The following is a 9782-nucleotide window of genomic DNA, read 5'->3' as shown; positions in this document are numbered from 1 at the left end:
AGTGACTCCTTTTCTCTATTCACAGGATGATTCAAAAGGATCCATAATTGGTATGTATCCTGGGCTCACTCTCTTCCTGTTGAAAATGTAGATGATGCCCAGGGTCAGAGAGTCTTCCTTCATTTTGAGTGCAGAGTCTCAGTGATTCCACTACTTCCTTGAGAATGAGAAGTGAGGGGTTTGATATCTAAATTGATTTAAAAATATCTATGGTCATTCTGCATATTTCCTTGAAGCACCTGTGTGAGTTGAGCAACATGGTTAGGTCAATGAAAGTTTTATACATGTGTCTCTGTGTGCATTCATGCAACATGATTCTGAGTGTGACTTTTTGTTCGTCTTTGCACATTTGTTTGTTTCTTTAGATACATACATGCCAAGATGCCAATGTCCACATGTTTAAACAAAAAAAGCCATCTCCATTAGATCATGATTTTGTATATGTGTAAATAGATCAAACTGTAAACTTTCCATGTGTGCAGTTCATTCCACACCAATACCTCAATTAACATGCAAAACATATCCCATCAAAACCCAGAAAATTTTCTCGACACTCTATAAAGAAAAAGCTCCACTTCATTCCTGTCACTGCACCAGTAGCAACTTCATTTAATAGCAAACCTCACCTGACAGTAGGTCCACTGCATGTGATTATTCACAACACTTCACTCATGAAAAATATTCACGTTCATATACATTTTTTGTGAGAGGTGTCAGAATTCATCTTCCAATCCCCATTCTAGGCAAAAGTTTCTGGACAGGGCCAATCCTTAACAGTGACCCTCAGGTTGCCCAATGCACTATGCTCACTTATTGTGGGCATCTGTGTCAGAGGAGATGCACAGGCCAGATATTACTATAACTAAGGAAGGTCTTACTTTGCATGTTCCAACTGACACTGAAAGCTACCTTTTTGTGTATTTTTGTAGACACTACTTTGTAGACACATGTTTTAAGTGGATGGGTTTTCATGGGGCCAGATCAGCACAATTTCATTTCATCCAGTTACAGAGCAAAAGTTGGACTCTAGTGAAGATCCCATTTATCATTCAGTAACATATTGTTCATTTTCCATGAGATGTATGATTTTTCCTTCCTTCTTTTATCATTGATTTCCAGTTTCATTCCACTGTAATCAGATAAGATGCATGGTATTATCTCCGCACTTTATATTTTCTAAATGTTGTCCTATGGCATAATATATGGTCTATCTTTGAGAAGGATTCATGTGCTGCTGAGAAGAACGTGTAACCACTTGATGATGGTTGATATATTCTATATATGTTGGTTAAGTGTAGGTTATTGATTGGGTTATTGAGTTCTATAGTTTCTATTCAGCTTTTGTCTGGAGGATCTGTCCAATGGAGAGAGCCGTGTGTTGAAGTCACCCATAATTATTCTGTTGTGGTCTATTTGACTATTGAACTTGAGGAGAGTTTGTTTTATGAATGTTACAGCACCATTGTTTGATGCATACATATTGATAATTGTTATGTCTTGTATGTGGATGGTTCCTTTTAATAGTATGTAGTGTCCTTCTTTACCCCTTTTGATTAACTTAGGTTTGAAGTTGATTTTATTCGATTTGACTATGGCCACTCCTGCTTGCTTCGGGGCACCATGTGAGTGGTATGATTTTTCTCAACCTTTCACCTTCAGTCTGTGAATGTCTTTTCCTATCAGATGAGCCTCCTGAAGGCAGCACATTGTTGGATTTGTTTTTTTTCATCCAGGTTATTAGCCTATGTCTCTTAATTGGGGAATTTAAGCCATTAACGTTTAAGGTTACTATTGACATATGCTTAGTACTAACCTCATGCTTGTTTTTATTTATTTTAATATGGCTAGTTTTTCCTTTTTGTTTATTTTTTCCCTTCCCTTTACTGAGTTACCTCCCACTGTTAGTTTGGTGTGGTGTTTTTCAATTCCTCTTCTTTTAGTGTTTTGCTAAGGATGCCATGCTGTACTGGTTTTATGGCTGTGAATTCTTTTAAGTTTTTTTTATTATCATGAAATATTTTAGTTTCATTGTCAAATCTGAAGCTAAATTTTGCTGGATACAGTATTCTTGGTTGGAATCCATTATTTTTTAGCAGTTGAAATACGTTGCTCCAGGATCTTCTCGCTTTCAAAGTCTGTGATGAAATAGCAGCCATTAACCTAATTTGTTTACCCCTGAATGTAATATGCCTCCTTTCTCTCGTAGCTTTTAATATTCTCTCCTTCTTCTGTATGTTGAATATCTTCATAATTATGTGTCTTGGAGTTGGTCTATTACGGTTTTGTAAGTTTGGGGTCCTGTAGGCTTCCAGGATTTGGCAATCCATTCCATCGTTCATATATGGAAAATTTTCTAGGATTATTTCATTCAATAGATTGTTCATTTCTTTGGTTTGAACCTCCATGCCTTCTTCTATCCCAATGACTCTCACGTTTGGTTTATTTATGACATCCCATTTCTCTTGGATAGATTGCTTGTATCTTTTAAGCATCATTTCTCTGTTGACTATATTCTTTTCAAGTTGATAAACTTTTTCTTCATTATCCGATGTTCTGGCTTCTGCTTGATCTAGTCTATTTGTAATATTCTCGTTTGAATTTTTAATTTGCTTTATTGTTTCCTGCATTTCTAGGATTACTGTTTTTTTTTTTTTTTTTGAAATCTCTATTCCGTGATAGAGCTCGTTCTTTGACATTTGAATTTGCTTATTTAATTCATTTTCAAAATATACTTTCATTGTTTGAACTTGCTGTATAAGCTCTTCTCTGAGATTCCATTCCAGCTTAATTAGGTATGCCTTGACTTCTTTCTCCATCCAATTTTCTGGTGCCTCTAGCTTCTCTTTTGTATATAAGTTGTCCTGCATTGTTTGTACTCTTTTTTTTCCCTTGTTTTTTCATGGTGCTCAAGTTACTTTCCAACTCTCTTTGACTGCTGTGTTTCTGTTATCTCCTTTAAATTTGTTTTGTTTTTTATAGGTCCACTATCTCTCCTTTGTGTTAGGAGATGATGTTTAGAGATGTTTTATTTAATTGTGATTTAAGGTAAATTCATTGGTTTTATTAAATCCTTCAGATTTTGATGGCATATAGAGAACTGAGGTTTGGACTTAGGATTTTATGTTAAGGTCGGGTGATTTACTTGTATGGAGGTTAGTATATGTTTGCTTTTTTGGGGTGTTACGCAAATGCACGCGGATATTACCAAAAGAATAGACAGGAGTACTTGGGGGTAGTTAAGGGCTTAGGTGGAGTATAGACCTGTTCGTAGAATTCATCTATTTGCATTTGATAAGTTACATGTAGTCTGGTTGTTCATGCTCTTTTATTGTTGCAATCTGTCGGAACCTGGCGATGGTGAAGTCAGCTCTTCAAGATGGTGTCCGCTGGCTTCCTTGGTGGATTTTCCATTGTTCGGGATAGAACTGGACTGCTTCCTTCCCCAATGTCAAACCCCAAACTCAGCCCAGAGCTCAGTGAGGGCACAGCCGGGAGGACTCCACAGAATCCGTAGCGCCATTTCTCTCTGCTTGCTGGTCGCTTCTCGGCAGCACCCCAATGTCTGTAGCCGCGGGGCGGGCCGCAGTGCGTGCGGCGGATCAGTCAGCCTGGATCTCTGGTCGCACTGTTGGCTCACGTTTGAGACTCAGTAACCGGTCCTCGATGATGCAAATCCTTCCCCTAAGATTCGGTGCACCCCAATTTTGCTAGAAATTTCTAACAAGATAGCTTTTTGTCGTTCTAACCCTGTATCCATCTGTGCAGTGATGTGGTACACTGGCTGTGATACACTCTATTCGCAGCCATCTCTCATTGTTGTTCTTATCTTTGCTGTATATTTTCACTGATGTCCATATCAAGAAATGCCCTGAACTATTCATAAGCCTTAAATCAGTATACTATTCATTATTCTGCATCCTCCTAGTTCACCCAAATGACATGGTGGAGTTCATTCCTGGAGAAATCATGAGTCGAGAGACCCCATCAAAAGCCATGGTAAGGTTGCTTATCTTCCTAAGAAATCCAGTGTTGCTCTTTAGTTTCTCTTTCTTTTGTAATATGATATGGTTTCCTGGAGATGACATACACAATTTCCTGACTGTGCAGTTTCTCATTGGGGTGTCTGTTGCCAAATGAGACCTCACTGAAAGCAACACTGTATGATAACAAGCTTTGTGCCTGGCTATGGTTTTCCCTCCTGGCCATCGAATTCCTTATTTATCACCTAATATAGACCTGTGACACAAATTCCCTAGAAAAGCTTGTGTCATTTGGTGAGAGTACATTTGCTATCTGTTCCCTTGATTTGCCCACATTCTCATTGGATATTCGAATGTCACCAAGTAAACAATAGACTTGTGCACACAGGTGAGAGCATGGCTTGATCTTCATAGTGACTCCTTTTCTGTATTCACAGGAGGATTCAAGAGGATCCATAATTGGTATGTATCCTGGCCTCACTCTCTTCCTGTTGCAAAATGTAGATGACGCCAAGGGTCAGAGAGTCTTTCTTCCTTTTTGTGCAGAGACTCAGTGATTCTACTACATCCTTGAGAATGAAAAGTATTGGGTTTGTGGTCTAAATTGATTAAAATAAATCTATGGCCATTCTGCATGTTTCCTTGAAGCACCTGTGTGATTTGAGCAACGTGATTAGGTCAATGAGGGTTTTATACATGTATCTCTGTGTGCATTCTTGCAACATGATTCTGAGTGTGACTTTGTGTTCGTTTTTGCATATTTGTCTGTTTCTCTAGATATATACATGCCAAGATGCCAATCTCCACATGTTTAAACAAAAAAAGCCATCTCCATTAGATCATGATTTTGTATATGTGTAAATAGATCAAACTGTAAATTTTCCATGTGTGCAGTTCATTTCACACCAATACCTCAATTAACATGCAAAACATATCCCATCAAAACCCAGAAAATTTTCATGACACTCTATAAATAAAAGCTCCACTTCATTTCTGTCACTGCAACAGTAGCAACTTCATTTAATAGCAAACCTCACGTGTCAGTAGGTCCTAGATTTAATCAGTGCATGTAATTTTTCAGAACACTTCACTCATGAAAAATTTTCACGTTCATATACATTTTTTTGTGTGAGGTGTCAGAATTCATCTTCCAATCCCCATTCTAGGCACAAGTTTCTGGACAGGGCCAATCCTTAACAGTGACTCTCAGGTCCACCAATGCACTATGCTCACTTATGGTGGACATCTGAGACAGAGGAGATTCAAAGACCAGAGATTACTTTAGCTAAGGAAGGGCTTACTTTGCATGTGCCAACTGACACTGAAAAATACCTTATTGGGTCTTTTTGTAGACACTACTTTGTAGAAACATGTTTTAACTGGATGGATTTTCATGGGGCCTGATCAGCACAATTGCAGCTCATCTAGTTACAGAGCAAAAGGTGGGCTCTATTGAAGGTCCAGCTCAGCACAGCAGTGGTGTCTGATCCTTTGTTTGGGTCTGTGCTGCCCCCTGTGTGGCCTGCAGAATATCACAATGACAGTATATATGAAACGTCTTCATACTGTCAGTCTCAAGTACTGTCTAGGTTCTTCTATTCCTACATACATGGATACTGACACTGACTGGTCACTGTGAGGGTAGAACCACTGTGGTCATCATTCCTTCTCATCCTAGAACTCCTCCCTGTGCAGAGTGTCTTAATCTTAGTCCACGTCATCATTTGATAAATGCAACTCTGTGCTAAGATCCCGTTTGTTCAGCATGTGGGGCTCTACAATGAACCAGGAATCCACCAGAGATCTGACCAGGACCAGCCAGAATCAGTAGGGAAGTTAAGATAGCATTGTGTCCAAGCTTTTCACACACATTTCTTATGAGCTCTAGGTGGGATGTGCTTGAATTTGAGGGGAGCCATCTGGATCTTAATGTTGACTATGTTTATGTCGATTCCTCAGGCCCTCAGAGAGTTCCTGGCACTTTTCACTTTTGCATGACACCGCAGTCTACTTATAAATGAGGAGTATGAGTAGTGAGAACATGCTAGCACACTGACTCCACAGTCTACTTATAAATGAGGAGTATGAGGAGTGATAACATTCTAGCAAACTGACTCCACAGTCTACTTATAAATGAGGAGTATGAGGAGTTAGAACATGCTAGCAAACAGCTGTCCACGGAAACCCGGGGGAAGGAAATTCTTGTCTGCTTCATCTTTGAACTCCTGGTCTTGGCCATCCAAAATAACAGTATTTTTAATTTAATTTTAATTTTCATACGAAACTTTCAAAGTGGCAAGTAGACCCATGTGGATAAAGCAGATAACATTCCCATTCCCTTCTGGACCGCTGCTCTGATGATGGCACAGAGTATGTTCTGTGAGTTTATATTCCTGAAACTGTTAGCATCACAGTTTGCATGTAAGCTTGGTCTGTTTCAACGAGAAAGGGATAATGTCCCAATGGAGGAAAGTAGTTAAAATTTGACTCCTTACAGCTCCACTCTCTCATTAGCAGGTTTGCGATTTTTTGCAGCATCCTGTTTGAGGCCTCTGACTCCCCAGAAACCAGAGAGGGTCTGAGATCCCAGAACAGAGATGTAGATGATACTGACTATTAATATTAGTATCACTATATTTTTCTTTCCAAAAACGAAACCCAGAAAGTGAATAAATTATACAGGTGGGTGTGTTTAGCTTACAGTTCTGCAGGTACAAGAGCATGGCACTAGCAAACACTTTTCTTTAGTGAATACCCTCTTAGCTGCATTGCCTGATTGGTGGTGTCTGCAGGGATGCAGGTTCAGTAGAGAGACATCACATGGCAAGACACGAAGCCAGCAGGGATCAATTTATTCATTTGCTCTTCTTATATAACAGGATCTAACAAGGGTTTGAGAAATCTGTATTCTTACTTCTGACTCTCATACCGTTAAATGTCCTCACCACCTTCAAACAGGCCCTTCCTCACACAGATTTCACAAATCTCATTGTGGCCATACTGAGCACCAAGCCTCAATCACACAATCCATTGTGGGATAAAAAACATCCAACCCTAGAAACCATCATAAGCTTAGTTGTGTAGAAGAAAGAATGAGTCAATCTTAAGTAATTCAGTTGATGATGTCTGTGTCTCTAAAGGTTGGACATGGAGCAAAGATTATGATTCAAGCTGTGACGAGGGAGAGCCTGCAGGTAGGAACAGCACTTGGGGTATGACAAAATGGGAAAGGTTTCATGGTAAGATTTGAGTTCACCTACTCATGTGGGAAATAAGGAATGGGAATAAAATTGAGAAAACAGAAATATATATTATTTTCATAAAAAGAAGGGTTAGTAGACCTTCTGACATCCTGTTCATAAGAAGACAACTTTTGCTTTGAAAGGTAAACACAATCTTCCATGTTAAGTCCCATTCTGTCCTAAATTTGCCTCTAATAAACATCAAATAGCCTGGCTTTCATTATTGATTATTTTTTTGGAATTGTGCATGAAAGACATAAGATCTGCACTTTAGGTTTGAACCACACGGGAAAGAATCTAGTGGGACATACTTTCTTAGAAGCACTTTGTAAACCTGTAATTGAAGCTCTCACTAGTGATAAGTAGTGAGTAAGAATTCACAATTCCCCTCTGAATGTTATCTTTTTAGAGCAGCACTTTCTCTTCTGTGTTTTGTCTATTTCTGGTCGAAAATGAACTCCCAAATGTGGGCAACTTAAAGAAAATTGTTTCTCTGCACCCTGGACAGGCCACTGTGTTCTCCTGTAAAAGAGTGGGGAGAAGTTCCTCCGTGAACATGTTTCTAACCTCCAGTCTTTGTCTAATTCCCAAGCACTTGGACTAGGGGAAATCTGAATTTGCTTGTATTTAAGAGGCCTAAGTCCAGAAAATCAGGAAGAATGTGGCTGCCTCTTGGAAGAACAGGATGACACAGAATCCCTACCAAGTAAAATGGCAGAATGTGAACTGGTGGAAAAGAGCTCTTGGGATGCTAGATCTATTTCTCATTGCAGAGGTGAGGTGATGGAGACCAGGAGACAGGAATGCAGACAAGAGGAAGAATGGAGAGCTTTGACTGTGCATTCTAGAACACCAGGAGCAGGAGCAACTTAAGTTCTCACCTTGAATTTAACTCTGCCTTTCCTTTTTTTAAGGCCACATCATGACCATCACGGCAATAGTCCACAAAGAAAACATAGAAAGTGATTCAGAGGATGAGGAGGAGGACAAAAGGACAAGAAATCTGCAAGTAATTGATTTTCTATTGGTTTCTCTTAATTATTCTTTCTTATGTAAAAACTCTGTAGATTTTCCATGTTTCATCTTTCCCACATTTTATGACTTTTCTAAAGGTGCTTTCCTCATCCATATCTTTGAGGTCCTTGGACCTTCAATGTCTGTTAAATCTCTCTGCACTAACATTCTTAGTCTTTCCCTACTTTTTTTTACCACAAGCAACACCACTGAATCATGCTGAGTAATACTGCATACCCATATACTGAGTTTGAGTTGTAGGGAGCATCAGAAATACTGAGTTGTTGCCTGATACATGAGACACAAACAATCTGGTTCTGCTTTACTGACCACTGAATAGCTGGGTTCTGACTTTGCTGACTCTGAGCATGCATGAATGTATCCTTCCTTTCCTAGGTCAAGATTACGCAATTGGAATGTAGGTCGCTTAAAATGAATTGTTTCCAGGGGCCCTCTCCTGATTCAATGTATGGGCTTAATGCAGCAAAGGCGATAAAGCAGTTTAGGAAGAGGAAATGCGAGTCTGGAAAGAATGGGAAGGAGAGCAGAGGTCAAATCAGTCCACATATTCTCCTTTGCTTTCTCAAGTTTCTTTGTTGCACTTTTTTGCAATCCATCAGAATCAATTAGAGCACTGAAGATTCTATAGTTGCATGTGACCATGACCATACAAGGGAAGGTACAATTTGTTAAAAATCAGTGCAGGAAGCTCTCTGAGGAATGGCACTACAGAGGGTAGGGCTGGAGGAGCCAGGGTCCTTGCTCCACCCTGTGTCATCACAGATGCTTCCCTTCAGGATTCCAGATGTATGCTACTCAGCCTTTACACCCAGATGTCCTAGAGAACTCTTCCCATTGCCTCATGTTCACTCTCTAGGAAAGCAGCGTCAGAAGGTTCTGAAGGTGAATATCCATGAGAATTTCCTTCTGAGGACATCCATAGACACTCTTCCCACAGACAACACCCTCAGCTTAGGGCAGCATACCAGTCTCAGTGCTCCCTGCCCAGAACCCAGGAGAGATCAGGGCCCAAGTTTATCTTGCATTTCCTGAGGACAATTGTGGTCCTGGCCACTCTCTGTGGCCAGCAACTCATCCCAAGTGACCTTTTTACCTTTTTCTGTTTTATAGACCCCATAGGACACCAGGGAGAGCAGAGACTTTGGCCCTGGAACACAGGAGAGATGATACCTGCAGTGCACAGCAGCTGAAATTAACCTGTAAGACTCGGAGCAGGAGCTTGTTATTTATTTCCAATGACATAACTGTCTATATTATATGGAATTTGCAGACTTATATGTTCTTTGTTTAATAATTTTAATATTAGTATTTCATGTCAAATTTTTCTATTAAATTATATTTAATGGTAACAGTTGCTTTTAAAATTCATTCTGTATAATAAAACTCACTTGGGAAGAGAGGTGGGGGTTGAAGTGAGGGAGAAGTGGAATTACACGGAAGATGGAAGGAGACCCTCATCGTTATAGAGAATACATGTATGATGATGTGAGGGAAAAAAAGAAGTGTGTCACATTAGATTGGGTAG

This window comes from Callospermophilus lateralis, unplaced genomic scaffold (genome assembly GCF_048772815.1).
Source record: "Callospermophilus lateralis isolate mCalLat2 unplaced genomic scaffold, mCalLat2.hap1 Scaffold_153, whole genome shotgun sequence".
Lineage (NCBI taxonomy): Eukaryota > Metazoa > Chordata > Mammalia > Rodentia > Sciuridae > Callospermophilus > Callospermophilus lateralis.
Note: the sequence above shows the minus strand (reverse complement) of the source record.